General features: G+C 41.9%; 2 long non-coding RNA genes across 2 annotated transcripts; one reads left to right on the top strand and one right to left on the bottom strand.

Moving 5' to 3' along the window:
* Positions 1-30: 30 nt before the first annotated feature.
* LOC129456364 (uncharacterized) lies at positions 31-21693 on the bottom strand. The gene is made up of 4 exons (XR_008648725.1): positions 21601-21693; positions 14422-14574; positions 1860-2055; positions 31-779 (listed from the first exon to the last, which is right to left on the bottom strand). It is a non-coding gene; the product is annotated as an uncharacterized LOC129456364 (long non-coding RNA).
* A 1510-nt stretch (positions 21694-23203) lies between these two features.
* On the top strand, positions 23204-27179 carry LOC129456363 (uncharacterized). Its single transcript, XR_008648724.1, has 3 exons — positions 23204-23277; positions 23443-23519; positions 26536-27179. It is a non-coding gene; the product is annotated as an uncharacterized LOC129456363 (long non-coding RNA).
* Positions 27180-27990: the final 811 nt, after the last annotated feature.

Below are 27990 nucleotides of genomic sequence, written 5' to 3'. Positions count from 1 at the left end.
AAGAAAATGTATTTGTTCATGTCGGAATACAAAAGCTCACATGTTATTTGTAAATGTGTATTTGCTTGTTGTTTGTATAAATCTCTCTTATAAATATGCATATTAGCATATGACTTTATTTTTTTTCTTGCTTTCAACACGGGCAGCTGGAACAGTTCTCCTGAGAAATACTGTGCGGCATGAGAAATGACTAAACATATGTCAGTTATATTACAGGAAGTTGTTGCTTACTGCGTTTATTGTAATTAATACGTTTACAAAAAATGAACTTATGGCATAATAATCATGTAATACCTCATGTTTATGGGACTGACTCAGTAGGTTTTCTAAATACATAGCTTTGTTCTTGTTATTTTAGTCATTTTATTTTATTTTGCTTTGTCCTAGTTTTGTTTTTCTTTCTTTTAATAATTTGCAAGTACTTTCAAGCACTATTGATCTCCGTTCATGGCTTTTACTCCAATTTGACTACCAAACAATTTGTAGATCTGAAGTGCACCTGTGTCTACGCATATGTGGACGCAATGTGTATACAATTACACAAATAAGTGTTTTGCTTCCTAGGTGCAACAAATAAAGCACTCAAAAGAATACAAAGCGCTGATTTGAATAATTGTATACTGACACACACATGCAAACTCGCATACAACTCCATACATAACCAAGTGTGACATAGCTACGTTCGGTAACACGTGCACCAATCCCGGTCTTCGCTTTGCTTCTCCTGCTCCACTCCAGGGAGCAGATGTTTGGGGACAGCTTACAGCCTCAGCGAATTTCTGTGCACAAAGCAAACAGCAGTACTCAGCACTTCTGGCTGCAAAAGGGAAATTTGCTCTTGAAAAAAACAAGAGGGGGGTGCGGGGGGTGGCCTTGGAGTCAATATAGGTATCATGAGGATGAGTGGAGGGGGGAGAAGAGTGAGAAGGGATGCACAGAGGGGTGAAAGTATGTCAAGGTTGCGTGTCGGCTGCATTGGAAACTCCCCCCACCCAAATCTGCTGCAGACGTGTGGCGCTGAATGTGGGTGAGGAGCGGGTGATCTTGTTGCATGGCGCATAAACAGCAGAGTCCTGTGGATTCACGGCACATCAGGAAAAATCAAGCAAGGTGGCTCACTGCGATTGTGTGGCATCTTTCTGACCTCACAGTGCAGCTTTGAACGCTTTCCAGCTTGGACTGCCCTTTCAAAAGTTGCAGACAAGCATAAAACGAGGGGAAAGGGGGAAAACAATGCAATGAGCCTTTACACAGTTTGCTGATACTGCATGTACTCTCAAACATCAGTTATATCCTATAGGCACAGCTATGCTAATAATCTACTTCTTTAATGGCTATAGTCTTAGGGGCAGGCTACTCTGACAATTAGCCATTTCAAAAGGACACTGCAGAAATATGTCAAATTAAGTTTGTCAATCCAGTTATAGTGCAATATAGGCCAGTGCACTCCATGGTGACCTTGAAATGAGATGAATAGAAACAGATGAAAATGTGTAAGTATTCATAATCAATCAATTTGATATTCCTGTTTGTTTTAATTCAATCTTATGCGTTTACCGAGATCACTTCTCTTATTCAAACATGTGTGCATGCAGAGAATGCAGACACATTTTGACCTCTCATCAGTGTATCATAATCCCTAAACAAACCTTCATCAATGAGCCCTGTGATGCCTATTTGTCTGACTGCAGCCCCCTCCTCCTCTGCCCTGGGGTGCGGTTACCATAGTGACAGATTCACAGACACATGGAGGAGAGGTAAGGGGGGGTCGCGTGAAAGGGGCGGGACTGAGAGGGTGCAGCGTGAGTGGTGTGTGAGGAAAGCGGGCGGTGGGAGGTGCGAGGAGAGAAGAACAGTACCAGTTTGAGGACGTTGCCGCTGTGTCTTTCAGATGTGTCTTTGTGTTTGATCTGTCAGTCATCCCTCTGTGTCAGGCGCTCAGCGACAGAACAGTTCATGAACTTTTCTCAATCAAGCTCCTGTCAGACGCCATCTTGGCTGTATTTCATGGACGGAGAGGATTGATTCACGCAGTGCAGTCACAGAAATGTCTATCTGTGGGAGAAAATAAATCAAAAGAAGTCACATTCATTTTCAAAGGGCTGTGTTACATGGTTACATTATGACTAATCACTAGCCCAGCCAAACTGAGGATGCCTGACAACTTGAGGAAAAGGCTGTAAGGGAGAAAGGATGTGGCGCTGTGAAGTGGCCATCATGACTGGCCTTGCCACTGTGAAAACATGTTTTTTTTATCAGCCATTTTTATGCAAAATAGAAAGAGCAGGTGCTCAATCAAAGCTTCTGCCTACTGTTTGATATTTCATCTTCCTCCCTCCTGGTGCTTTTGTGCACAAACCTGTGTGCCTTCCCAGTACCCTTGCACCATACTTCTCCTCCTCTTCTTCCTTTCCATGTCATTCGTCTTCTCCCTTGCCTCTCCTCTGCCTGCTCTCCAACTGATATGAGAGACTGACCCACAGGCCCTGAGGGGTCAAGTGATACAAGGTCATTGGCAGGTCATCTCCGTTGACTGGCTGACCTCCGAAAGGACATCTGGAAGGAGCCAATGAGGTGCTGTTCCTTCCCCCTTAGGCAGGTCCCCCTCCCAAGCTCATCAGCAGGCTGTGTCACATGACCAAGGCGAGGCGTCAGAGGGAGGATGATTAATGATGCTTTTAGTACCTGTTTAGAATGAAGCTGTCCACACCGCACTGTAATTACCCACTCCCAGGCGGCAGCTGCCCAACATAATTGCTTTTTGTTTGTTGACCTGGTTTATTGCTGAGAAAGATGGCTTTGGCTTTGGTAAGAAGGTGCTATGTTCAGTCTGTAGAGTAAAAATGAGTGCTTGATTACAAATTTTGGTGACACTGTGTGTTTTAACATGACTAACGCAAGCCCAAATATTGGAAACCTTTCTCCACGAATCAAAACAGTATACAAAATACAACAGCACGATTCAGTAAAAATATAGAATCCTTGGTATGTATCCAAAGAAGGGCTTGTCTGGAAATATCTCTGACATATAGCATCCTCCCACTAAAGGTCAGACAGCCACACCTGTATGTTAGGTTGCTGCATACCACTCAAGTCCACGATTACTCATCATGCGCTCAGAGGGAGGGGTGTGATGTAGCCATGCATAATTTACACTAACATTACTAAAGCATGGCAGCCAGTGTTGCTCTGCAAATTCACAAGTTCAGAAGGTCAGCAGAATGTTGTTGCTAGAGTTTCCCCTCTCACTCTTCTCTGCTAAACGACTGAGAAAAACAAGAACATTTCAAAACCTGCAGCACAGCAGTACGAGGACAGTGAAATCCAGATAAACAGCACTTGCTTGACCTACAGGGAGCATAAATTTACCACCCATAAATCCACTGTGTTTCAAGTCTGTTAAGAGCGTTTACTGAGGATTTCTACCCAGTCGGAGGGGAACAAGTGTCGGGTATCAGAGCTGGCGTATGAGCAGCTTTCATCTTCCCTTTGGTTCTCACATAACTCAGTCCTGCAGCCTTTATCACCGCCTCATAAATAACGAAGCTATCGCCTGATAATGTCCGCTTAATGCTTAGTCAATAAAGCCCACAGTACGAAGGGTCCTTTTTTAGTCGCTCTCCTGTACATAAATATAAACAGTGCGGTAGATTGATGTGATGGGCAGAGCCGTCTTGCACTGGGACAAAAAGGCGGCGTGTGGGCCCCTGGAGCTGGAGGTGGGCTGTGGGCTGCAGGTGTTTAGAGGAGATAGCAGGCTGTAATGAGAGGCTGCGAGAGAAGGGCTGAGTGGATAGCCTTGACTGATCACCTGTGAAAGGCACAGACACTCATATACACACAAATGCAGCGCACAGACACCCGGCACAAAGCACACTCTAATGCCATCATTAGTTAACCCATTGATGTGGATGGCTCCTGCACAAAAGCTCATCCTACCCATTTGAAGGGCATTAGAGCATTATGATAAGGTGAGACTCTACACTAGAATCTTTCTGTTATCTTGTTAGCATCTTTGCTAATCTTTTAACTAGGACTGCAGTATATCTAGCAAATGTATCCAAATCTCTGTTAGTCAAAAACTGAGCTTTGGACCTATAGCAAAATTGCCCTTGTTCTAGTCCTGGTTTAGTCTGTCTAGTCTTTTTGACTTGTGTATAAAGTGCACAATAAACAGGACAATTGTATCACATTGACAACATAGTTACTGCACACATCTACCACAGAATTACAGCTAATGTTGTTGGTTTCTCTGTTTTGCACATTGCAGGGACAGATATCGACTATTCTCACTAGTCATCAGACCATCCAATTCCACCCAGGCACCAGAGGCAGCTGTATATGTGATGGCTGGAATGGGATGAGCAGGAGCCCCGGGGAGACAGTGCAGACTGACATGGATGTTGCTGAGCTGAACGAGGAGGCTGATTGTGATCCATGAGTTGGTCAGGCCAGCAGCACCTGGGCCGAAAGCAGCAGCTGGGACTGAGGGCCAATGTGAAATGCACAGAGCTCAAAATGAAGGAAAACTTGAACGATATTTGTTAAGATTCTTTTACAGGAAACAAAATGTAATGGTGTTAAAACAGATGCTACTGGACATGCACCATTACATTGGCTTGAGACAGGCACATTGCATGTATGTGCTTGTGACTCTTTGTCATGAGTTGTCATGGCTTGAAAAATATACCATTACATTTCAAAAACAATAATTTGGAAAACTTAAAAATTAGCTGACTACGTGACCACAAGGAGGTTCCTGTCTACACCCTCTGCGCATCTATCGGGAACATGTGTGCTGTCAGTACATATACATCTTATTATTGGGCTCATGAAACTCTTACCAAGCCCTAATCTCTGACTCTAAAGTCATCCCTGCACTGATATTTTAGAAGTAATTAGGCAAAGGATTTTCAGCCTCAAACAGAAAAGCAAGTTTCCACTTTCTTTTGTTTAATTATGCAAGAAAGTTAGAACCATCCAAACAACTAATTACAAAATGCAGATAAGGGATTGTTATAAATGAGGCTGTCTGACTCTGATACGTGACACAAGCTTATTCAATACAATATTGTGAGAGCTAAAATCTATGAAGATTAATAAAGATCACTGTCATGTAGCGCTGACACTGGACCTCATTTGTCACCAAGTGCTTTCATTTAGAGCACTAACATACTGGTCATATATAACTGTTCTTGGATTTTTATGTTCACCTTTGAAGTTAATGTAAAAGTCTGCTAAGTGTATGTTTGCTTAAGACCTGATTTGTGTGAGGTGGACCTTGTGCTGGCTTGTGTAGGGGCCAGATTTAGGGAGAAGGTGAACTAAGGGGTGTTCACAAATTGCTAAAGGCACTGCTCTGGAACACTGCGGCAAATGAATCTCCTGGGTAATGGAGACAGAACTATCGCAAAATTAGGAGAGACATTAACTGGGGTATCAATAAATAAACCTCTAATTAGGGAAAAAGAAGCGGAGCGGAGCAGGAGCAGCAGCACTGGGGGAGAATATCAATGGTACATGCTCACATCTGTATGCAGGCACATCTCTCCGAGGGGCTGGACCTCTCTAGGGCTTCACCAATGGCATCGTCTCACCCACCCAGCCCTGACCCTCCCTGGCAAAGAGTGTGCCCACTCTTTGACAGTGCAGTGAACCCTGCATGCCCCTCCCCCCGTGTAACCCCTCTCTCCTCTCACTCCTTCTTTCTGCCTTGCCTTTCTTAACCAGCTTATCTGAGTGCCCTGAGTGTGCCGCTGTGCTCTGTGACTTCGCCATGATTGATTGTGGTGGGGGTCCTCCACTCCCTTGGTGAGAGAGAAAATGGAGGATGGAAAACAGAAGACAGCAAGAGAATGGGCAAAGTATGAGCCTGGAGAGATGTAGTGATGGGTAAATGAAATAGAGGCAGCATCATTTCTGCTTACATGCATGTGTCTCCATCTATTGGTGCTCATATGCACAAGAGTATGAGTGTTCACATCAACAGCTGCACAGCCATGATTCTCTGAGCTCACATTTAGCCACATGTAATGTGTCAGAATTAGGTGGTTGTCTGGCTGGTAGGGGGACAGGGAGGTAGGACCTAGGTGCTTGTGGAGGGTGCATGGGTGGGGTGCACACAGTGCTGACCGCTCTCTGTCTCTCTCACCCCCTGTTCCCTGGAGGGTAATAAAGACTGATGACACTGATGCTGTGCCATCCGGCTCCACAGTCTCCACTGCACAACCATTTGCGCCATCATTTATCCCACTCCCCCTCTCCCCGCTCTAATTCTGCTTTAATAACCGCCAGCTCTATTCATCAGCGTATTGACGGGCATGACAGGCGGTGCGGCACACACTAACTCTCTGCCCTTTACTCGTTCACAGCCGGGGTCATCGCGAGGTCACACAGTCAATAATCACAACACACCACACTGTCACCTTGGAGCGACTGCACTCTCTGGTACAGATCCTCAGCTCACTGTTTAGTATCCCATAATGTGCTTTTCTCTTGAAGTCTTTGGCTACAAGCAAGGTTAGGGCAGCACCATAGGAAGTGCCACCAGAGTTTCACTGCCCATCTAAATATACAAAGACTCAGAAAACTATGGTCCATTAACCAAAGGTACGCTTCTAAGTCAATTCAAGTCCTGCAATGTCAAAACAATCAGACTGACACTTTGTTCTTGCCACTTGTTTTGAAGTGCGCGTGCGTTACAGTCATTTGTTACAGGTGCACTGTGTCCCTGGCTCTCTCTCCTTGGGCTTCACCTCTTCATATGCAAAGCATGTCCTGCTGTCCTCCGACTCCGCACAGTTTGCTGCCATGACACATTTATTCTTCATTTCAGGTTGACAATGACATTTATGTTCATTTGCTCAGTGAAATTGTGAGGCATCTGGAGAGGCTGTGTGCCTATTTTTTCCAGAAAAAAATACTGCAGAAAAATATGAATGCAGATTGGTCTGCCACACTAAACCTGTGATGAACAGTTGAGTTTTTGGAAACACATGGAGGTAAACACCTCTGCAATTACACAAGCTTACAAAGACTAACTAGAAGGATTAAATGGATTGAATATCTTTAAAAAAATCCAGGGTCACTGGCAAAGAAAACTGGCACAGCTTCATGAATCTTGGGATGTGAGAGTGGTGGTACTGCATAGTTTTGCACAAGCGATTGTGGAAGTGACGCACAGAACATAGATCCAGGTAGCATCCACCTACCCCCTAATCCCATGTGCAGTCTCTTATGTTTAAACAATAGTTCTGAACGCACTACAATATTTATCTGAGCCTAAACTAATCCACAACATACATGATGCATGCATAAGTAAAAGCTAAAACATGGCTAAAAAAAGTATCAACAGCTTTAACAGCTCCAGCTATGGGTCACTCCCTGCAGTGAACATAAACCAATGTGTTTTCATTGTCCTGTTGCCATGCCTAGATGGAGAGGGCTATGTCAAGAACAACCTCTGATATAAAACTGTCTAACAAATTACTATATCTGCATTTAAGGACAAAAATGACAACAACAGAAAGCAAGCAGAAAAACCAATACGGTAAGACTAAATCTGCCAAGACTATACCCAAAATGCACCACATAGTGATACTGATATGACAATGATTCTGCATAAAAAATACACCACAAGCAGCAGTCTATATCTATTGCAGCATCTACTCCATACACACATACGCCTCCTCTGGACTGGCCTCGCCTATCCCTGTGCCCTCTTTCACGGCCAAGCTGCAGCCTCAGCCAGGGGTGTGTGGGTGCTGCTGCAGGTTCTAATCTGCAGTGCAGGTCCCAGTGGCAAGGATCATTGAGCTAATTAATAACATGGCACAGAGAGGAATGGTGGTCATTAAGGAGCCACTGCTGTGTGTGCTAAGATGCTGTGGGCTTCTGCATGAGGCTAGTATACTGTATTATGTGCGTGTGCAGTGGGCAGACAGCGATAGGTGGGAGGGTGGCTGGGTGGGGGAACTCACTCTGGCATGCAGCCTATTGGGTCATTATTCATAGGGGCCAAACAAGCACCCACACCCTCTATTTTGCCAGGTACACGTGCAGCTACAAAGATGCTATATTGCAGCTTTTATAACTATTAGAAGTTTAAAGAGTTACAATTGGGCGTTTGCAAAGGTCTGTCAGAGGGCAGTGAGGTTTTGTACCAATGAAGGCAAGTTAGTGCATTATATGTATCACATAACACTACAAAGCTCTGTCTACTGCACAAGTACAGCGCATCCGTACCAGTCTGGAGACATATGTTAGGAGGCACTGTATACATGGCCAATATTTACAATAAGCTAGGGGGCCAGAAGGCTAAAAGCACTTAGTTGTGTAAGGCAGCCCAATAGCTCAGCCTGGGCTAATGAAAGGAAACAACAGGAGTAATTAGCAGTGTAAACAAACAGCTCGCCGAGGCCCCAGTCTCCAGCCTCCCTCTGACAGCACGGGGACTGGCAGCCTGGAGAACGAGGTAATTGGGGGAGCTGGGAGCTGAAACAAAATCAATGGCGATGCATACACATACACTGTGTGATTACTCAAAAGCCTTACTCACAACTCAAGGGATTCACACATACAGTAATAAGGTGTGGAAGAAGGTGTAATTCTGGGGAGGTTACCTTCCAACCCACTTAGAGTAAGGGATTCAGCTTAAGATGCTGACTGCCCTGAGTACAAGCATCACCCTGGCCATACAGGGCCTAATGACCAGCCCCTCTGTCTAATTGATCCCATCGTGGTGCCATTTATGTGTCTGCCAGTTCACTAATGTCTCTGCTTCACTCACTTATTAGGAAGCATCAGCATCTCCAGTGCGACCGTGTGGCTGCAGCAGCAGACAGCCCAGGAGAAGTTGGTCCATGTCTGGTGCCTGTGTGAATGGAGCCACAGAGCAGGGAGCAGCACTAATGCAAGAGGCTGATGGGACTTCCTCTCAGAGGGGCACTGGGGTGTCGGGGATGCTGCGCTGTGCAGACAGTCAGTGAGATTGCAAAGTTTGACAAGAGCCCTGTTTGTCTTTTTGGGACATACTACTTCCACACTAATGCCTTAAGATAATACTGTGGATGAATAACAATAAATGCAAAGATATCATTTGCATTACAAGTTGGTTCAATTCAACAGATGCAAGCTGTTGGTAGAAAGATGTTCAATAATATATTTTAACCTTTAAATAAAAACAGGTATCTAAATATATGATTATTGTAAAACCCTTTATTATGTTTAACTCTATCTTGCATTAGTTTATGTAAGATTAAAAAAAGTGTTATACAGCTTTGTCCTTCATAATATACAATTACAAATGTATATGTTATAGCATGTTTTGGGCATGAGTTAATGTTGTGTAGACTATTTCAAATCAAACAGAATCTTGTAAATTGGCTTGTAAAACAAAACCAACTAAGTTGAACCTCCTGAGCACGGCCATGAATTATGCTTTGATAATAATGATAACCTGAATAAGTTTTAAACCATTCAATATTGTGGAAGTCAGCGAGAACATTCATCAACTACTTGATTAATTATACAATGGATGGATATGGCCTCAATAAGCCCTCATTACTGCCTATTCTGCATTGCCATCGGGTTGGCTCAGTGCAGATTATGGACCATTTTTATCACCAAAGCGGAGATAGGAAGAGCTTATCTTTTTATTGTTTAGTTGGCAAAGTAGAGCACTAAGGAGAATGGATATGGCATGACTTTACTGTTAAAACATAAAAAAACAGCCATGTTTCCTAACAACACTTCAGATATAGTCAAATACAGTTAAATATAAATTGCTCATAAAATGTACATTGCCACCTAAAATCCATTGGCCTCACCATTGACAAACCTGCCACTAAACAGTGAGATTGATACTCCTTTTGGGACTAGATGTAGGGAATATGGACCAAAAACTGTACCAATGTCAATATTCAGACAATATTATGGCAATCCATCTGAAGTGTGTTAAAACATGCCTGAGAAATGCCATGGCTGAGGTTCAATTGTTGCACACAATGTTCATCACACAGGGGCAGAAATATCACCTCATACATAAGAAGATTATATGTGTGTGTGTGTGTGTGTGTGTGTGTGTGTGTGTGTGTGTGTGTGTGTGTGTGTATATATATATATATATATATATATATATATATATATACATATCCTGTAAAAAATGAAGAAAAAAAAAACTGTGTAACCAATCTTTTTTTTTTTCTTCAAACTACGAGTGAGTCTCTTTCTCTCTGGAAATGGTGCGTTAATAAGTGCTGAGCATTAAGGCAAATTTTCCTCCAAGTTCCTTGATTAAAAACATGTTGCTAATAACCTAATAACCAATACCTTCCCTTAGCATTCTTTAACCCAAACTGCAAATTTATATTTACATTTTCAAGTTTAAGAATCACCTGTGCTACCACTCCCCCTTTAACCCTTCCAATAACATATTAATCTTGTGTCTGTTTCCTATTGGAGTGTGTCACTAGGCATAGACTGCACACATTTCAGCCGTGCATTCGTCATGGAGCCCGGCCTTGTCGATAGCGGCCAGCCTGTGCAGCCCTTATAATGAATCTGAGGAGCTGCACACCTATAGCAAAGTCGTTTACTTTATCAGCCTGATAACAGAGGTGATAAGATAGTGGCTATACGCTTTGTAAGAGTGGAAGCCTCTTTCAGTATTCATCTCACCATGATCTACCATGGAAAACTCCATTCCTCTCCACAAAAGCCTTATCAGTTCAATTTGAGGGTTAATATCTCATATGAATGCACGCTCATGAAAACATTTACATAATTCGAATACTATATACTTTTGATATATAATTTGGGCCTATTGCTTTTAAGAAGTTGACCCACTGTAATTGACACAGACACATTTGATTAACTCTTTCTGCTGCCTCAGGCCATTTGACCATAGCAACCCCTACAGTCTGTTTCATGTACATAGCTCCACCTATTGGTCAAATTTGAGACCACGCAAATGAGGAGAAAGGTCCCCCATTTACTCTTATACCAATGGCTTAAGAGCATCAATTAAAAAGAAGAAAAAAATATATATAACAGAGGTATATGTTATATAGTGTGTATATATATATATATATATATATATATATATATATATATATATATATATATATATATATATATATATATATATATATATATATATATATATATATATATATATATATATATATATATATATATATGGGGGGGGGGGTTGGGGGTGCGTGTGTGTATATATATATATATAGTCTATAAATTGAATTATTAGGATGGGATTTGCTTATTATGAATTTATGTGTGTTGCTGTGTTTTATGTGTAGCTGACAAACCATATGAGATACTCGGTAAAGAGAGCATGCATTTTCTGCTCTATAGAAATAATTGGCTGAAACAAACAACACAAGGGGACTTAATTGATGATTACACATCTCGTATTTTGTATATTTTGCACATGGAATACTGTCTTAATTGTTGTAAAATTGACAATGAATTGAAAATCTATTGAAAACAATAAGAATGTTTAGAAAAGAGGGAAAAGGGAGCTTTGTTTGGTGTTTGAGGTTATAATTAATAACATTTTAGCTTATGTTTTAAAGTCTATTCCACTCTACTTCTATTTTTAAAAGAGAAGTATACCTAATTAAAACTACTTGTGCATTCACTACTGAGGCTGTGTAAGCTGTCCTGCCATGACCATAAGGTTTGCCAGTCAAACAAGTATCTGATAAGACACACTTGAGGCACTTCAGATAAGGTCCCCAGCTCAAGTGCTCCAACGACAGTGTCACAAAACATGCAGGGCATAGGAATGCACAAAAACATGCACTCACACATACACACACACATATATGCACACCCATGCACATGCGCACACTCACACACACGCGCACAAACCACAGTCTTATAATCAAACGGTGCCGAACAAGTCTGTGCTCCAAAACAAGACGGACTGCCACAAGAAGACGTGAAAATTGTACATCAATTCATCAAGATTCATCATTAAAACTGTCAAACATCAAAGTCCCCGTGATCACAGCTCATTCTTAAGAGAGACACCAATGGGCTCATTTATCATATTTGTTTGAGCAAAACGTGACAGAGTGAAAGGAGACGAAGAAAAGTGTGCTGAAGCAAAAAGTTTAAAGAAAAGTATTTGTGTATTTAGGCAAATGAGCAGCACAAATCAGGGCAAAAGAATTAAAGGCAAAGTTGTCAAACAGATGGATATAAAAAAAAGATGATTAAATATATGCCCAGTGTCTGATGAGATATAATTAATAACAAGTGGGAACAGAGTTTCTAACGCCTCTGTTTTGATCAGGAAGCCACCTGGACCGAGCCGAATGCCTCAGGCCCTGACTCACGCACCTGCATGCTGCACAAGTATGAACTACTAAACCCTATCTTCCATCGCCTATGATTATTTGTTATCATCAGCAGCAGGCTCTGCTCACCTTTGTGTGACCTCACCAGTCTTTCAAAACAGCTCTCACTTCATTTTAAATTTATTATCGTTTATCATTTTATCAACAGGGGGAACATTTCAGAGCGCGAGTGTCTCGCTCATTTCTATCCAAATAAAGCTTGTAAGAGGACATCTTTAAACTTAATGTGACTCCTGATCAAATGGTTTTTATATATCCCCAGGCTCTTGTATTCTCCAAATTGCTTCAATAAATAACTTGTAAGTCTAATTATGCAGCAATTAATTGCAGCCAACATGGAATGGCCATCAATCTTGAAAAAAATCTTCTCCAGAAAGCGCCTGTCAGGCCAAATAAGAAAACTGATTAGATTTTACAAGCATGTTTGAAATTGTGCATGTGAGTACATGCCAGCTTGTCATTTGTGACCATGTTATGTACAGGCATGTTCTGTGCCCACTGGGGGTCCAGCCAGATTTCGACCATTGGATCTATGCATTCTGCTCTCTGCAGACCGAGCTAGTTGCTATGGCAGCAGCACTGAAGCCTGTCTCCACGGCCAAAGGAGGAAGCTGGCATCCCCCAATAACAGACCTCCTACCAACCTCCTATCCTTCCCCTGTTCTGTCCCCCAGCCAGGCTCCTGACCCGCTGGTGAACTTTTCAGGGGGCGGAGGTCAATGGCTCCGAGCTGCCGAGTGACAGTGAGGGATGACGAGGCCGAGAATGAGAGAGAGGAGTTACACCATACAGATGGGAGGAGAGATGAGAAAATGAAAAGATGAGACAAAATTTGATTACTATCAAGAGGTCTACACCAGTGGTGGGGGCGGGGTGGCAAATGCACATGTTAGAAAATGGCTGCTGTTTAGAGCGGCGTCTTTAAAATGGAGGTGAAGGTGCGTGAACAGTGTTTTCCTTGTTTGAAAAATTTGCCGTTGTGTCGTTTATTTGGGTGTATACTGGGGAGACAGGAGGGTGGATGGGGGTGAGAGGATGTCACAGGATCAATTATTAATGACTTCCTTTCTCTGCTTATTGATTCTGTGCATGTGTGGAGCCACAGGAGAAAGTTTCTTCTTCTCTGTAGGTGTAGCCATGTTAGGAGAAAGTAAAAGTATAGGCATATGTGTGAGGACACTTAATCTGTGTGTTTAGTATTTAGTTCAAAACATTGATATGGTTGAGTTGGGGTCAAGTGAGCTGACCTTTGAACTTTGAGTTCCTGAGGTCAGGCAGTCCTAGCATTGGTGCTCACAATGTGCTCACCTTGAATACGTTGTATGATGACTCTTAATCTTAAAAGTGTGCAATAATTTGTATTTCCCTTTTTTCCTACAAAAATCTGTAGAGCAAAATTATTTCATTCGGAAATGTATATGTTAGATGTTAGCTTTGAGTTTTGGATAATAGCCGGGACATTTATTCTCTGAACTAAGGGAATGGTGGTGAGTGGATCCTCACAGAATATGCTCTCTATTGCGCAAAGCACTTACATCATTATAACCTGCAAACTATACATTCTCATCAGCTCTGTATGCCAATACAAGCCAGAAATTACCCTCTATAGTCAGAGAGAAGCCTTTACAAGCACGTGGATTTTTTGAAAAATGTGAGGATAACATTAGTCTACCCCCTAGTGGTTATTACTCATAACTGCAGTCTGGCACTCATGGATTTGAGCGAACGCCAACATCCAACCAAACAATCAATCTCTTTTTGTAACATATCTCCTATACAGTAGCCATAGTCAGAGTTGTAATATTCTGCCTATTCTATTTCATACATAATAAATCTGCACAAGCCTGTTTACTGTATAGGTCAACAGTGTAATCCGCTGTTATCACTGGTCACTATGAAGTACAGGAGTGAGTCAGTTAGGACTGTCAAGCACAGACTAACATAGTAGCCCAGAGGGCAGGGGAGAGTGGTCATGTTTGCTCTGCACACACTCGTATATACACACATGCTGTAGGCGCTATGCAGACACTTCATGCTGTACCTCTCACTGCTGCATTCTTCTTCCTCTGCGTGTTCTCCAGATGTCGTGTCCTCTTCGTCACCCCGTTTCCTCGCTCCACTCAGTTCCCCCGCCCAGAGACGTGTGACAGCCTCTAACCGCATCAGGAGCTCTGCTAGATTGGATATACATGATCTGTCCATCCATCAATACGGAGAGGGAGAGAAGGAGAAAAAGAGAGAAATGGTAGTCTATCTGCAGCCAGTGTGATAGAGACATGGTGCGGAGAAAAATAGGCAGTCAGTCTCATTTGCAAGCTTGAATAACACGTGGCCAAGACAAACATGTTCAGAAATGACATTCAGCGGATTCATAATCGAGGAATAAAGATATCAATAACAAACACATTTCACAAGCCCAATAACTTTCTACACCAATAAAAAACACTGCTGTACCGTATCTTGTGGACAGTTAAAAGGTCCACTGAGTGTGTAGCCTACACGGTTTTGATGCTCTAATAAAAGGTTGGTAATGTGATTTGTGTCAGCGTCCATCTGCTCGGTAATAGTTGGAAATTGGACAGGTTTTTAGTTACATAGACTGGATAGGAGGGAATGCCACTTTGTAAATTCTAACATGTTTCTTTGTCTGTCAATATCTGTCGCTTGTTGAAGGTTAGCGGGTAAGCTGTGAATCACACCCACCCCATTCTGTAAACCGAATGAGCTGGAACATGTGTTATGGTCCTGCTAAAATGTGTTACAACAATATCATCCTCAGTGATTTTTATGGTATATGCAATAATAATAATAATAATAATAATAATAATAATAATAATAATAATAATGAAAACACAAAACTTTTTTTTTACGTTCCTTTGAATAAAATGACAAATGAGCAACTTGATCTTGTTGCACTCCAATGCATTCTACTGTCACAGCAGTGTTTGATGTTGAATATACAGTATAGAAAGAGTTCAGTCTGAGGTTGCCCTAACACTCCATCGTTTTATCTCTTGATATTCATCTATGTCTGCTCCTCTATCTTTTCCATACATTTCCAGGTGATGCGGTATCAGCAGCACATCTGTTTGTCTCGTCCTCCCTCTGTCTCCATCTCACTCTCCTCGTTCTCGTGCTGTTTTCCCTCCCACCGTTACCTCTGCCTTTTCCTATCATTCCTTCCATTTTCATAGACACCCCTCCTTGCAGCCTCCCAGCCCACACTCTCTCCCTCTATCCGCATCTTGCCTTCTCTCTGTCCCCTCTCCTCTCTCTCACTCCCGCTCTCTCCGCTCGGCTCTGATGAATTGCCTTCCCCTCCCGGTGAACTCGACCGATAATCCTGGGGAAGCAGTAAAAGACCATCGATCAGCCCTGCAGACAGCCCCACAAGCCACAGCACAGGAACAACACGCTAACAACAAGCCATTGCACTTGGCTCTCAGTCTATGCGTATGTGCTTATGTATGCATAGGCATGCGTGTGTTTTCATAAGTGCAACTTGTACACATGTGCACACTTAAGATATCTAATAACACATTTATAGGCAGGTGGCAACTTGGGATCCAGAATTCTTCTACCGTCTACCGGAGTAGGTTTTGTGACTGCTAGTTTCATATGCCATGTTTAGGTGCATTTGTCACCGGCATGTTTAGCATACACTAAAGAGCTCCCAGTGTGCTCATCCAGCCTCCTCACATGATCTGTCCCCTGCTGTGTGCATCCACTTGCATGCATGCATAGATAACTTAAATGTTGTGTGTGCTGGCACATACGTGCCACTCTGTCGTGTGGCGGTCTGTGGAGCGTGCATGCCTGTCAGGATGCCTGTATATTATTTGTATATGTATGCAGCCCACAGAGAGGTGATCAATCACATGGCACTCTCCAGGCTCATTCTGAAGGGGAAGCAAAGAGAAGAGTGCACATGATCTTGGCCAAAGCTTGATGGGTAAGAAATTGATCAATTGATTGATTTGTACAATTAATTTTTCACTATTGTGTGTGGCTATGGATTGAAGCAATCATTATTTTTGCAACAGGTAAGTGCAGACAGCTGCAGTGTTTTATGTGTCCTAAAACAGCTAGAGATGAAATTTGACTCTAGGCTTATAGTGTATAAATAAGCCACCGTCTGTAGCTTCAAGTTATATGACATGAAGTTAGACAGCATAAAGTCATGTATGAAATCTATACATCTTTGTTCCACCACTTGGTTAAAAAGTAAGCCAGTGAGTGAATCAAGCAGCCAATGATAAGATCATAATTAATTAAGATAATAACAAATAACAAAATAGGATTTACACGCCATGACAATGCACTGTTGGCCAATGTGAGGGGCTTAACTATAAAAACAACTAAACTATAAAAAACAGAAAATACATTTTAAATTTGACAACCAGTGAAGTGCTTTTTATTGAGGAGGCTCACATACTTTATCTTCCTTTATATTTGAGAGCTGTTTGTGAGTTGCCCCTCAGTGCCTTTCTCTCTGCTGCCTTTGTTCCTAATGTACTGGTAAGGCTGACTTCATTAAGCCCTGTGTGCCGCAAACACATTTATGTCCTATTTTCATTTTTCCTATTTCATTCTGGGGTGATACACCAAAGCACTGCCACCAAAGCGGAAAATAAAGCCTTTCAGGCTTGGAGCCATGTGCTATTTGTGACTGAGGTGCCACCTTGTGGATACAGCAAAGCACTGCAGCAACTCCATATATCTGGCATGTATAGCTGATGTACTGTATAATGTATCTAGTTCCTGTTAAAGTTCAAACCTACAATTACATGTGAAGTTGGACTGACAGTGCTTGGCCTGAGCCTCAGCCCACAAACTTCAGAGACACCTGCAGAAGGTATGGGAGGCATGCCACAGGTATGAGGGGGCGGACCCATCTTCGTGCCAACAATGCTTGAGAAATGACTTAATGTGAGGGTGTGTGAGGGTGCGTGTGTCCCTGTGTGTTTTCCTGAGAGTGAAACGCCACTATGGACATTGACAGATCGCAGGGGAATGTTCAATTGCAGGTTGTTACGTCTTGCTGTCATTGGGATCATCTGTCACAGGGCAAGGCAAGCTGGGAGGCAGAAGGAGGCAGAGTCAGGGGCGTCACTGCTCCCTCAGATCATGATCACACAGGGTTCTTGCCAAGCAGACTGCTGGCCCTGTCTTGTGGCTGTGGTTCTAAGAAATTCTTCTGTAGTCAGTTCATATCAGTTTTTCTAGAATGCAGCAGGCTACAATGACAATTAATTACATAGCAATTTTCATGCCAATATTCTTTATATCCAAACATTAACATTGACATTAAGGAGCTGAATATAAGACACAGAAGAAACAAATGTCAAAAAAGTCTATCGTATAGGATCCAAACATTTTCAACCTGTCCCTAAATCTCACTAATTCTCTCTCTCTCCAACAAACTTTTCATTGTTTCTACTTCTCTTTTCCTGCTATTATTCTAACACAGTTCTTCCCTTGAGCACCCTCTACAGTCACTTTTGAGTAGTACTGTGTTGTTACATGAGAAAAGATGCAAACAGGAAGGCCAATTATAGTCCAGCAGTCATCTGTCTGTCAGCCACCTGACAGGAACACAGCACCACTAAATATATGGCTGCCTTATAAATCACTCCATCCCATTTTAACCAAGCAGCCTTGTCTGAGTAATTAGTAGTACCAAGCATAAGTATTTCAGCGTCCCAAAATACTGATAGATCACTTTACTTTTGATTTTCAGTCACTTTTGTCCAAAACCCACACACTCAAATAGCCAAATGTTCCTGAAAATTATATGCATAAAACTGATTTAGGAGACACCCAGGGAATCGATCATGCAAAAGAATCGTTTAATGTTTAAGGAAGGGCTGTGTGATTTGTGGATGTTGAAACAGAGTTCATATTCCACATTTAAAGATTAAAAAGAGTACCTTGTATTTTCACAGCGCACACTAACAGCTCTGTAGCCCCTTGTAGCGGTCCCACCCTTAGAGCTTCATTGCTATTGCAGATGCTTTATGACGGGCAATTTAGCTTCAGCTGCTATCTCAGTCATCTCAAGAATGGACGCGCTTAGAATCAAGTGCAATAAACCAGACAGCGAGGTGCAGAAAAAGAAAGAAGGGGGCAGCGAGAAAGGAGGATAGGACAAGCAACTCGTCTGGACAAAAGGTTCGGGGGCTGCTGTCCTGCATTGGACACACAAAAACACAAACATGTGCTGTCCCAGGAATTTGGCTAGACACACACCTAGTCTAGTCTCAGCTTTCCAAACAAGGCCAAGAATGAATCTAACTAATTGTTTCCCCTTCAGTTAGACTTCAATTCTGACATAGGTAAGACAAAGATTAGAGATGCACAGATCCAATAATGGTATCGGACATTGGTATACATTTGGATCAGTTTTGTCTTATTACATTTTTTGTTTAAAGAAAATAAATGCTGCTACCAGTCTCACTCATCCACTGGTATCGGTTGATACTGAGTATCGGCAGATACTTATAGCTGTAGAATCAAAATCAAAACTGAAAAAGTTGGATGAGGGGATCATTTTTAAAAATACTACATGGTACTAAAACATACCATTACCAATACCCCATACAAGGGCTGCAGTCGACTAAAGAAATTCTTGGTTGAATGACCTATCCTGTCGATCAAATATTTGACAAAAAAGGGGGCATGGCAAAAGCTCTCAAAACTAATATGTATCTCTCTGTATCTAACCCAATCTGCACTTAAAAGACTACACGGGAGTTCATGCAAAAACAACTATTTATACAGAAAAAAAGTACTAGAAAACCATATATTTATGTAAAGAAAAATTCAACTTGTGAATCATGAGTTTATGCATTTTTATATATTAATACCAAAAAATATATAATTTTCAGCTCACTCACTCACTAACTTCTAGTTTTTGCTGTTGCCTCATATAAATCCTCATAATCTAAATAAAATGATTAACAACTAATTCCAATTTTTTGACTAAGTGGCTTAAGGGCTACATATATGACCATACAATACTCCATACTAATAAGAGACATCTCTTTACGTTTGTTTGCAGTGCATTCACATTGAAGTATTAAGTATAATATTGACATTTTGTTTGTGATTCCATGTTTCTTTGCTATCTACACTTTACTCTTTAAGAACATACTGAAGTGACTACTTCACTCAGCATCAACAGCTTCATGCTCCATTTTTTCTCCATGACTTTCTACCATTTCTTAACTAATGCATACCAATGAAAGGACCAAATTATCTATCCATATTCTTTTAAGAGAAGGCCAACTTCCTAACTGTTTACATCCTGCACATCAAAGCCTTTTTCAGGAAGTGGGTTTGTAATTGTGGAATCCTGAAGCTGCATAAGGACATCAGTGCATTTGTGTGAACCATTTGGTCCCCCATGTTGGCTTTGTTGAGTCTACTGAGCTCCAGGAAATCTCCAGAGGTGGGGACTGGGGAGACAGATTTACACCCTTCCCCCTGAGAGGGCTTTAGAGCCTGGGACCCAGCAGGGCAGAGTGAGGGCCAAGAGCGCCAAGTGAAGAGCATGGTGATGAGACAGGGAGAGGAAAGGGATAAAAGGAAAATGCAAAAGGGATAAAATATGGCCGCTGCGAGGAGGAGGGGGTAGATGTGATATCGATGGAATGTAACATGGTTGCTATTTGCTTGCCGCCCTTCACTTCCACTTACATACCCTCTTTCTCCTGTGCCTTGTGTCTCTCGCCCTCAATTTATCCAGCCCACTCCCCCAGACGCACAGGCAAAGGCACACATATACAAAGAGCAACCATAAATCTGCCAGTGAGTGCTGCTGGGATAGAGACACCTAAGACAAGCCGATGCTGTGTTTGGAGAGAATGCAGATGTACCTGCCTCGGAGCACATCAGACAATGGTCCTTCATTTCATCCTCAGTCTGTCTCATATTCTTAACCCCTTTCAACCTGTCTACCCACTTCATCCAACTCCCATTTCCAGACGCTTTAAGGACCAACTATTCCCCCATTTAGGAGCAACAAAACCCTCTGGCTGAATCCTAAGCTTTTGTTGCAGTGAGAGAGGACTGAGGCAAATGACGCACAATAGGCCCAACATGAAGAGATGGAGGCAGCACTATAGGCGGCACCTTGTGGAGGAATAATGGTAACAAATACAAGCCTTATACAAGCTGTTGGCTGTTCCCTGTCCGAGAGCAAGTATCCATCATTTAGTGACAGCTCTAACTACCTGCTGAGTGATACCTGATGTCCATGAGAGGCTACAATCACAGTGAGCCACGTCTACATGTCTGGGACATATTGTCAAAAAAGAGAAAGAAACCTCTACAAGGTGTGTCTATGAGTGTTCATTATGCACAATGGTAATGGCTACAGTGAGTAAGGGGATCTATTAAAACATACAGAAGCAGACTTAACAGACCATACAGCCCAATGTCTGTGATGGCTTCCAGGCCCAGCAGAGTAACACAAACACAAAGTGGCAGGACCTATGTGCTTAGATTAACAACATCAAACTAAGGAAATAGTCTCCGGGCAAAAATAAGGCCTAAAACAGTGGTGCAGCCACATAAACACAAGTAGTCCAAACAAACACAGCCTGCATGGCCTGATTTACAGCAATGTAAATGCTCTAAGCCGCACATCTCACTCCAACACCTAAACACCTGACAGGCCTCTCATAAATAAAACTGGCCACAGACTCCTACATAATTTACACCTTGGCTATCTTCTAAGCTAACATGTAACAGGTTTGTACTCAATTTTTCACTGGACTAAGCAAGGCACTCACTGGGAAAATCACCTAAAAAAGTATGAAAGTGAGGCTAACATCAAACACTCTGGGTTTGGAGATGGGACTGATGCATTCTGGTCCAGAGCAGTGTGCATGTGACTGTGCACGGTCAGGACTTCAGGCGGAGCAGCAAAGGCTTAGCCACAGCCCTGTTTAGATCAAGGAGCCCCACTTCTCTGTTTGTCATAAATCGTCCTGCTTTTGTCTGTTCCCTCTCTCTTATGAAAGCTGAAACTTATCCCCTTCCATTAGAAGTGATGGATAAGACATTCTTATGGCAGAAAGACTTTGTAGTTACATCATTAGTTGTAGGTGTTCAAGTGTTGATGAACGCTTACTTGCACTCGTAAAATTTAACATCATTTTGAGACTCATGGTCTGTATGTGAGCTTTTAGTGGAATCATGTGTCAGTTAAGCCTACCAGTAGTTGAACTGCTTTTCACAGCATGTGGACACCCTCTGGTGGCTGTGTCTCGGTACTGTCTTGTCTTCTCAATGGCGACATGCAGCCGTTCTGTGGACAGAACATTCTCATAAGCAATTACCAATTAATACAACTATAATTTTAAAAGTCGTGTCATAATATTAAACAAATAAAAGTACACATTACAACACATTTTTGACTTGAGGCGTTGGCTCAGGACTACTTTTTTCCCCCAAAGCAAAACAGGGAGAATGTTTGGCAGTAGATGTTACAAAACACCTCCACATGTTAGAACAACGGCCTCAAACCTGCAGTCTGCGCCTCTAAGTATTCGCAATAAACGTCCAAAAACTCTTGTGAAATATGCGCTCTCGATGCTTGTAAGTGTTAAAAACGGGCCATTGAAAAGATAAATAACCTTGATTATCTCCCCATATTTCAAGTGTCACTTCCCCTGATAGAAATGTCTTGTAGCCTCCTGTCGTCAGAGAAAACACATTTAACTCAAACACATTACTCGCTGGTAAAAGCAAAGGAAGTTTCTGGCTTTAGGGAAGAGGTAAATAGATTTTCACTTGAATAATTTAAAAGATGAAAGTATAAACAGAAAAGTTAAGTCGTAATGTTCATCCACAACCTGTGGGTAAGTGCTGCTGATGATGCGTGATGATATGAGTGATGATGCCCCCAAGTGGTGAAAGTGGGACACAACAGGGGATGGTCGATGCATCGCGATTGCCACCTTCACGATCAGCTCACTGTGTATGGAATACAGATCAAGTCCATTTGTGTGTAAATGAATTGTTTGTGGTTTAGAATGCAAAATGAAGGAGTATGCATCGAGTCTCTTACGCATGCGCTGATCAAATGAGACAAATTTGACCTTTTAGTGCTTGGCGAGCCGTGCGCCTGCGCGTTCCTCCACTGGACAGCAGAGGCACATAAAGCCTGGTAAATTGCACCAGGGCAATAAAATGGCAATAAAATGACAACAACGGTGCATTAATCCATCACTAGGGAGCGCTGAAGGCACTGTAAAGAGCACTGGCTGCAGCCGGGAATGATTTCTAAAGGTTCATCAACTCAGCGGCTGCAGCGACCGCTCCGAAGGCCAGGGGGCAGTGCGGAGCATGAAGGATTCTCCCTACCCTGGACCCGGTGTGTATTATTTTAAACTACAACACTAATAAAGAGATGCACTGTTCCAATCACTTTTGACCAGACGACAGAAATAATGAAAAGTAACTGTATTATGCTTTGTTTTTCCAGTATGTGCGCAGGAGGAGGCAGTGGTGCATTGCTGTTGTAGCAGACGGCTGCCCATCTATTGTACCCTGTGTTTCTGCCTGAAAGAGGATTTTATTCTGGAGCACCTGGATTTATGATGGGGGAGGGGGGCGAAAAGCAGCAGGTGATGGAAACTGCTGGCTTGGAATAAACTTTGGGTTACACCATTTCCTGTTCCATACCACCCCTCTGCTCTCATTTTACCCTCTGTATCCTGGCCTGCCCCTGGCTTCCTGCCAGAACCATATCTTCCAATCAAAACCAGATGGGCAGGTCCGGGTCTGAAGTGGCCCTGCTTTGCCCTTCCCATGATCAAGGCAGCACATCTGAAGTGCATTTTCACATACTGCGGACTAATCCTAAGGCTTTTAAACTTGTCATTCTGAGGTAATGCAGCCTTGCTATAATAATGCTATCAAAGATAATTGTGAATGTTGTCAAATAATGAAATCATTTCGCAGGTGTCTGCCTTTTCTTAATTGCAGTCCTCACAAACAGCCAATATACCAATCACAAACATAACCTTAAGGAAAGTTTCCTTTCACACTGCAGGTCGGGCTGTGCAGATGAGACCACTTGCAAGTTTACCATCAGCTTCTCCACACAAGAGGCTTTCTAAACTGAACCAGGTGTGTACATGCCATAGAGGAGAGGTCAGAACTACAAACACATGATCTACCCTTTCTTCTTTTCTCTCTTCCTGCTTGTGCCAAATCGAATCCCTCTCAGGATAGTGATTATGTAATAGGTTTGTAGGAACACAGAAAGAAGTGGCAGTAAGTGTTACTCAAAGTTTACATGTATTTTATTTGAATTACATGCAATAGAACTGGAGCAAAGTGCAGTTGGTGATCCACCGTACCCATCCCCACTGTACAGTGCACTTGTTCCAAGCATGGATAGATCAATATACTTGGTTAAAGTTTCAGTATATCGTTTGGATTTTTCATTCAATATTTCCTTGCATCCAGTGCCCTTCATCAAGCATGTAACTCATTGAAATTACCCATTCATGGGAATGGCACAAATTATATGCTACACTTTGTTCTGGCTAGTCCCAACTGTGTAAATAGAAATGGTTGAAAAGGCAAGTATCCAACTGATTTTTGAATAACCTATATTTTATTTATATTTAATTTAGAATCTGTAAAGAAAATGCTGGAAAAAACAGGTAAAAAAGTAGGAGGTCTGTGATTGTGGAAAGACATCTGTTTGGTCTGCTCTGCTTCCCAGATTCTCTCACGTTTACTGGAGCGGAGCCACACAGCATGGGCTTGGTTTATTTCTGGACTTCAGTTCAAATGAAGGACTCAGTGTTTGGACACGAGCTGTTTGGATAAATGTGATACAGACCCTAAACCCTACACTTTTTCACTCTAGCACCCTTAGAAGTATGACACTTTTTTTCACCATGAATCAATAACCAGACGTTCTTCCCCTATTTCCCTTAGTTTTATTACAAATGTGTTTACTGCTCATCAGTGTAATGGACTTTGTCGAGATTGCTTGGATGTATTTTAGAGGCATATATCTAGTGGGCCTTTGGAAATGGCAGGTCCCCAACGTGGATGCTGGTTGTAATCTTGAATTATAAAACCTATAAGAACCTGTCAAGATCCCTTTTTACCTCACACATAGTAACTCCTATATACTTTTATGCATTAGATTTGTTAGGCAAGGCGGCTTTATAAAGTATTTATCGCTGTTTTATAAGACACTAAAATGCTAATCTCTTGAGCCGTGTTGAAAAACCTACTTTCTTAAGACTATATAGGCCAGATCTACAGCAAATTCAAGGTCCAGCCAACAGTCCTGGCAGATCAGTTAATATGATCTTGCTGAAATGAACACAGCAGAGAAAATCTTAAATCTAATCCTCAATGGAAATAGTAAGCACAATGGCTTTATGTTCATTTGGCACTATACAATAAAATGTTAATGTATTTTACAGTTCCACAGATGTAAAAAATTCCCCTCTCCGTCGCAGGTGGACTTGGCTCACTCTGAAACTCAAGCATATTGGTAGACAGTGTAACATTAGTTTATGGTTCTGTATTAGGTTAAAGCTAGCCATGAGTGGGAACAGAGGCAAGAATTGGTCAGAGCCAGCAGTGACTTCCAGTGGTCTGTAAACTAGCCTCTGTACGTGTTCAGTCTGAATGTGAATGGATTAGCACACACCACACTTTCAGCTACACAGGGAAACTTAAGATGGCTTTTAACACCAAAGACCGCCAATAAGCCGCCAGTATAAAATTCAGGGACACATTTTGTCTACGGCAGCACAGTAGTGTTTTCAGATGAAGAGAGACATAATGAGAATGGACATGTGTCTTTGGTTGACCTTGCCTTTCACACCCGTGACAGTATAAGCCTGGGTTAGAAAGAAATACTTATTGAACCCACTATTAAACCACCAGAGAGTTGCCGATTGATGTTAAATATATTTGATAAATCCCAGAGGGTGAACAATGTATATTCTGTATCAGTCACAAGCCGAAAAAAATCACAGACCATGAGGGTTGTATCAATGTGGTCTTATCTCATATGAAACCAAAGAAAAATGCAGTTGAAAATCTCACAAATTAACTTACGATTCAGTAAATAAAAGTTGAACAGTATATTTCTGCACTTATTTATTTACAGATTTATTTGCAGTATCTTCTTTCTGTAGTACATTACCCATAATTATTGCAGCTCGTAATTCATTTCTGATATGGTGCATTTAAAGGGTAAAGTGGACTAGATTTTATTGTTAATTGTAAAATTTCCTGGAGCAGTTTATCACACTTCAAAATATGTTATTGTGGCAGGCAAATGCAAATCACACAATGCATATAATCTGCTGCTGTTTCCACCCCTGAAGTATAAACTATAACATAAATGATACATTTACCACTTGTGCAGTTTGGAGAAGCGGTACTATTTTGTTACTGTGCAATGTGCTCGAATCTAGTCACTCCTGTTCATTGTCTTAAAGTCACAACCTGCTGTTTTCCTGGTTTTACTGTTCATTAAAGTGCCACACAGAGTTGTCTTTATGTGGCAAACACAACAGCTCCTGAAGCACTTACACTGTACAGTAACAGCCCGCTTCACAGTACATAATTTAGCAGCAGGGGACAATGAGCTAATCTAGCAGAAAATCTTATAATGAGCCATTCTTGGAGGATTTACCCCAATTTAAAATCAATGTAGAAGCAATAGACTTTTTATTTGAGCTGTAAATAAAGTCAGAGCAGTGTGGAGACGGCCATTCTGATGGATTCACCCTTCACATTGCATTTTGGGTTCTAACACATTTGGGCACAGCTCAGACCATTTTTCCTGCTACTGTAATAAATTGGGTATAATTATTCCACAGGATGATTTGTAAGTTATTATGGAAATGACTTAAAAGCAATCATTAGCAGATGCATGGTTTTATTATGTTAAAGAAAACAAGTGGGACATGCACTATAGGAAAAGTTATGGTGTTATTATTTGTAACCCAATTATCTTATCCCACTGAACAAAACACTTCACTGTGGTTTGTGTCTGGATTTCTCTAGTCCCTATAGTCAGGGGGACTTACTTATGCCTTTAATCTTTCCTGCTTTCTCTCCCTCTTTCTTCTCTACAAATTAATTTATGGTCTAATTACAGGACAAGCCTCCAGATATGAAGGAACACAAATCACTGGTCCTTAGCAGATGGCAGAAAAACGGCACTGGATAATTGAAAATCTTGAAGTGGATCAATATTTAGAAGCCCAAGGTTACAAGAAGTGTGACATTACTATTAACATAGAGGTATGATGCATTGCATACACAGACAGAATGACTTCTTATTTGAATATAAATGACTATAGTATCCAAGTGTTTGCTTCCCAGTGAAAGAAAGATGCAGACATTTTTACATGGAGACCCACAGCTGCATACCTCCAGTCATATGTATCCATTTACACGCATGCACATAGTGAGTAAAATATGTGGGGACCCTGAATGTACCATGAAGCCTCAACATGCCATCTCAGTCCACCCCAGTTCTACCATGTCCCCCAAAGCACCCTCATAGCAGTTACCTCTGGCCTGTTAAAAATGATATCAGCACATGGAGGGCGAACATTAGCATTTGCATTTTATTGGAAGTGGCGAGATTTAGAGCGGAGGGTATATCAGCTCTGAGCAGACAGAATTAGTTAACAATGCATTACCTGCCTTTTATGGCGGCTATAACTCTCGGAGCTGGTGGGGAGAGGAGATGAAGGCAGGAGGAAGGAGGGGCACACGGAGGTTGGCGCTGCAAGCTGTGACACAGTGGAGGGGGCATTCAGAAAGAGAAAAGCTTTGTCTGTGGAGCTTTACTGCACATTAACGTGATAGTATACTCCTGAAATTTGAGCATCGCATTGCAATCATCTTCAAACACATGAGTGCGCAGTGCTAAGCGATGCTGCGGCCATCACTAAAGACCTCTATATGTGAAACAGAGGCCCAGCTGTTGGGCAGCTGTGCCGCATGATCACAGGCCACATTGTGTTATCAATCCCCCAATTCCTTTTATCTCACATATTTAATGCTCTTTTAACCAGGTGTTCATAATCTGTATGCTTACACCTAATGTGTTTGTTGGTCTGGTCTGTATCATTGAACTTGTCAAGCTCCAGTGCGGCAGTGTTTTTTTTATGCTTGCTCTACACAGCTGCACAGTAGCTCCCTCGACACTCATTTGTTGTAATGTGCTGCAAGATGACCCAACCTCTGCCACGGGCAATACCCCATGGAACTCATCTACTCTAGAACTTGGACAATCAGAAGTGCATCTAAAGGTAGTGAGGGGAAAAAAAATAATTAATGAAAAAGCATCATCTAAATCATATATTTATTATAACTCTGCAACACATTCTTCCCATTCTAAAAGTAAGGCCCAAAAGCCAACGTGTGCAAATGTAACCCAAACTAAAAACAATCTGCCACCGTAGCCTCATCAACAAACATAGCAGTATGATACAGACCACAAATGTACCACACCTTATTAAAGGATTAGCTTAGTCAAACTTGGTTAAATACACAAATTTGAATAATTCACTTTCAGCTATGCACCCATCCACTTTATTAA

This window comes from Periophthalmus magnuspinnatus, chromosome 7, assembly GCF_009829125.3.
Source record: "Periophthalmus magnuspinnatus isolate fPerMag1 chromosome 7, fPerMag1.2.pri, whole genome shotgun sequence".
Classification (NCBI taxonomy): Eukaryota; Metazoa; Chordata; class Actinopteri; order Gobiiformes; family Gobiidae; genus Periophthalmus; species Periophthalmus magnuspinnatus.
This window is presented reverse-complemented; position numbering and strand designations above follow the sequence as displayed.